Raw genomic sequence first — 4,942 nt, 5'->3', positions numbered from 1 at the left:
TTTGTTTGTTTGTTATTTTACTTGCAATGCTATTTTAGACCACTGGACATTATTGACACCCAACTCATACTTTTTTCCAGCACCAGCTTTGAATTTTATTATATAACGTAATATATAATGTAATATATAATTATAAATTAACATATAATATGTAATAAGAATTATAAATAAATTATATAATATAATCCTGCTTCTGGTACTCTTAGAGCCTTAAACAGTATAAATAATATTTAATATCATTTGCTGGGGATAAATAGCTACTGTTCTGAAAGTATTAATTATAAGGGTTTAGGAATAACAAACTTTTGATGAGGAGGAAGTATAGTGCAGTGCTCTGTTCTCTCATCTTTTATTTTTTCCAGTGACACTTTTCCTTTAATATTTTGTCTTGTTCCACTTTTGAAATGAGCTCTCAGTCACAAAATATCAAACCGCACTAAAAAATGCCAGCCATTGACATGATATGGAGAAGCCCACAAGTCACGGCAGATAGCAACAGCAGGTAGGAAATGACTGAAGCAGTGGTTACAAATGTCTAACAGGTTGTGTCCTGATGTTAGCACAGGTTAGACTAGTCCCTACCTTGATGGGTGACCTCAGTGTATTTGGGTTCAGATTCTACATAGCAATACAATTTCTTCTGGTTGAGAGTTCTTGGCTTGCACTGATCACAGGGTGGCTGGAGGGCACCAGACCAGTGTATTAGTTTTTAGTTTTTCAAAATGTTTTTGTATACCTGAAAGATGTACTGAGAGACTACAGGAGCTCTACACTTTAGCAATAGAGTAAATGGGGTTTCCTGGCTGGATACGTATCTTAGCCAGGTTCCAAATGCCATTAGTGAGCTTAAAAGATTGGTAGAGCATGCCTTTCCACATTCCTCTTGGCAATTATATAAACGTTGTTGTTTTACAACTTGCTGGAAACAACGTCAGCATTTAAATGACATTCCTGAAGCTGAAGCTGAAGTTCATTTCCATTGGGAATATCCTTCCATGTTGCAAAGAAGACCTAGCTTTCCATTTTGCCATCGTCTACAAAGAGCACACTGAGTGGGATGAGGTGGTTGAAATAGAAGACATTAATATTGCTTTTCACAGGCATCTGCAGGTTATTGGAGGTTCCATCTTCATGACTGGGCCCAAGGTATTGAGAGACAGGGAGACATATATACCCTGGTTTGGCATTAGTGGTATATGAATGGCCAGAGGAGTGCTGGGGATGGCTCCAAAGCTATTCTTGTTAAACTGATTGCACAGTCTGTCATGTGTGACAGAACTTAGCTGGTGAAGTTCATTTCTACATAAATGTACCCTTGGCGATAAGTAAATTTTCTGGAAATCTTCAAGCCTTTATCCTTCGCTGCAGGCAGCTAGACAACCTTAGGAGCCATATATCCACCAGTGCCATCCCTATCCTGTAGAGTTCAAAGAGATCATTCAGACGACTGCTGACCACAGCAGTGGTAGGGGAAGGAGCAAAGGTTGCAGGCACTGATGATGGGATGAAGGATTGCTTCTCCAGACTATCTCGTCCCCTTCCTAAGAGATCCACTGCTGCCTTCTACCTGCCTGCAGGGAGGATACCTGTGGCACATCGACTGGGGGAATGGAGTCAAGGTTTAAAAGGTCCCCCAGAAGGTTACCTTGAGAGTAACCTGAGGCTGTTCCAGGTTGGTGGCAGTGGTGGTGACAACAAAGTTGTAACCTGCATCAGTGCTCCCATGATGTATTAGCAATTGTTTGCAATGGATTCCATGACTTCCTTCCACAAAAGCATTGGGAGGCTTGTGATACCCAGAGGTTATATAAGCTCACCCAGCAGAGTTGGCTCAATAACATCTGTCTCCTCAGAGATCAGTGGCTTCATAGACAAAACTAGTTTTTTGGCTGTGACAGTGTTCATTGAGAGAAGCTGCCAAAAATATAGCCCCTATGTTGAAGGTCAGAATTATCAGAATCCTGTGTTGCCAAACTCAAGACCTGCTGGACCAGTTTCTGTGTTTCTGATGGTTTCCAGAGAAGCAGTTCCACTACAGCAGTAAGCAGAGTCGCTGGGTAACAACTCTAGGAATTTCATTAGGACTTTTACTGCTGAAGGCATCACTGCTGAGTTGGTATGAGACAGCTGGGGAGTTACCCACTCAGATGCTCTGAGCCTCCCTGTCATCTTTAGGGTTGTAATTGTGTAACAGGGTGTAGGCTGAGAGGCCCAACCACAGGCTTGGCTGGGGGATGGGAGACATGGAGCAGTGCCATCGAGAGTTATTTGGCATACCAATAGCAGGCTAACTTCATACCTATATGCAAAAATGGTTATTTTGCATATCAACAGCAGGCTAACTTCATACCTATATGCAAAAAATGTTATTTTGCATATCAAAAGCAGGGTAGCTTCATATGTATATGCAAAAACGGGTTTTTTTGCATATCAGCTAGGGAAGTAGGCGTTACTTTGACCTATGATGTAACTGGGAGGCAGCTTCTCTCCCTACAGCACCTTCACAAGAGCTTGGAGATGGTTTGCTCCATACCTTGGGGCCACGCCTGCCTGGACTGACTGTAGCAGGCAAAAAAGGCAGAGAATACGGGAGTGCTCACAGATGTAGCCGATTGTGGGAGGAGTTGGAGATGGGAGGTTCCCATCTCCAAGGGAGAGGAGGTGGATTCAAGGCTGGGATTTAAAAAGGTAGGCTGCCACAAGGGACAAGAGACGATGAGAGACAATGAGGGACAATGGGAGACCATGCAGTAAGAAAATGGGTAACGGACTCTTGCTGGCAGGCCATGAGGAAGTGCCACATGGTTTTGGGTTAAGAACTGGAGATCACGGTGATACAGCTGATGGTGCTGGGGACTGCGGGAGATCGGCCGGCTGAGCATGGAGTACTGGGAGGAACTGGGAGTCTAGCCAAGCTACAGACTTCTATTTCTTTTCCTGAGATGTGGTACTCCTGACTGGCCTGGTCTAGCAAGGGAAGGCAGAACTGTGTGTGTGTTTGTGGGTGTTTTAAAGGGACTTTGAGATTTAATGGCGACATTCTGCCATTACTCTAAACCTGTATAACTTTTGAATGAATGGTTCCTTTTTACTAAACTCTGGCATTGAGAGCCATAGTTTGTAACACCTGGCAGCAGGCAAGAAGAACTATAATACAGAAAGACCCTGAGAGAGGGGACTTGTTTTGATAACAGGATCTGGTCTCCCCAATGGGTTAATTCAGTACAATTGGACAGGCAGCCCAAGATGAAGATCTGTCCCCATTCAGTGCAGTCATTCAGAGGTGTCAGTTTACTAATGTTCTATGGGTTCTGATCCAGAAAGTTGCTCTTTGGGTGAGATTCACTGATTTTAGATAACATTGCTTACACTACTAGCCATCACCACTGAATTTGAATCTTCTATGAGATCCTGCAGACAATCTAGAAATCCCTGATCTACAATTTGGGCACTGGTATGGAGTTTTGCCATGCACACTGCTGCTGTTTTTGGAACATAAGGATATTCGTCCTTCCAACATTTGTGGAGGGGCTCACAGAGATATTCTGTACACTATCCACCTGGTTGCACCCCATGGTTCCACTGCCAAGGCTAGAATCAAAGGATTGGGATCTTCACAGTCCTTCACAAAGCTGTTGTTAGCCATGATGGCCATGTCTGGCTGACTCTTGGCGTAGCTCATCAAGTAGAGATACGATACACCTGGAAAAGAAAGCTAACACTTCCCCACAATCATACAGCAATCATTTTCTTCACAGTTTCCTTCCTCTTTTCTTTCTTTTCATTGTTGAGTTCAGCCTTCAATTCAAAGATTTGTCCCTTTTTATTGGTTGTGAAATACTTGGAGGCAGACATAGTGTTGGATCTTTAATGTGCTCTGGAGGCAAGGGCAGGGTGGTGGAAACAGCCAGAGAGCATGTTCCCAGCCATTGGGTGTTATAATGGTTTTGTGCACATTACAACGACACTAATGTTTTTTGACCATATGCTTCCCAATACCAACATTTTTGAGTGCAGCTCAATGTATATTTATGAATTACATAAATTAATGTATTATGTCTTATAAAGAACACTCCAAAATGGACTTAGAAAATATCAATATGAAATATAATGTATTTTATTTTACTTGTGATGGTATATTGATATGTATAAAAGAACATTATTATTACATATGCTTTATTGTTTTTGAAAAAATTCATCATTTTCTTTAAAAAATTTTTTTTAATTAAACAAATTTTTTTATTGTTGTTCAATCATAGTTGTCCCCATTTTTCTCCCATTGCTCTCTCCTGCCCTGCCCATTCCCTGGCTCCCACCTTCAATTCTTGCCACCCATTGTCCTTGTCCATAAGTCCTTTATACATGTTCCTTGACTTGACCCTTCCCCTTCTTTCCCCTGTTATCTCCGTTCCCCATCCCCTTTGCTCACTGTCAAATTGTTCTTTATCCTCATGTCTCTGGTTCTATTTTGACCCCTTGTTTGTTTTGTTGGTTATGTTGTATCCTGCCATTTTGCCAAATTCACTTGTTAGGTCAAGCAGTTTTTGGATGGTGTCTATAGGGTTTTCTGTGTACTCTGTCATGTCATCTGCAAACAATGCCAGTTTTACTTCCTCCCTTCCAATTTGAATGCCTTTTATTTCTTTTCCTTATGTGATCACTGTGGCTAGGACTTTCAATATTATGTTGAATAGAAGTGGTGAAAGCGACATCCTTGTCTTGTTCCTCATCTTAGGGGGAAAGCTTTTAGTTTTTGTCCATTGAGTATGATGTTGGCTGTAGGTCTCTCATATATGGCCTTTGTTATGTTGAGGAATGCTCCCTTTACTCCCACTTTGCTGAGTGTTTTTACCATAGATGGGTCCTGTACCTTATCAAATGCTTTTTTTGCATCTACTATTGTGATCATGTGATTTTTGTCTTTCCTTTTGTTTATGTGATG

General features: G+C 41.7%; 1 pseudogene; it reads right to left on the bottom strand.

The window, feature by feature from the left end:
* Positions 1–709: 709 nt before the first annotated feature.
* LOC114488563 lies at positions 710–3,889 on the bottom strand (annotated as a pseudogene).
* Between the last annotated feature and the right edge of the window lie 1,053 nt (positions 3,890–4,942).

This window comes from Phyllostomus discolor, chromosome 2 (assembly GCF_004126475.2).
Source record: "Phyllostomus discolor isolate MPI-MPIP mPhyDis1 chromosome 2, mPhyDis1.pri.v3, whole genome shotgun sequence".
Taxonomy (NCBI): domain Eukaryota; kingdom Metazoa; phylum Chordata; class Mammalia; order Chiroptera; family Phyllostomidae; genus Phyllostomus; species Phyllostomus discolor.
The sequence above is the reverse complement of the archived record's forward strand: the minus strand, read 5'-3'. Positions and strand labels throughout refer to the sequence as shown.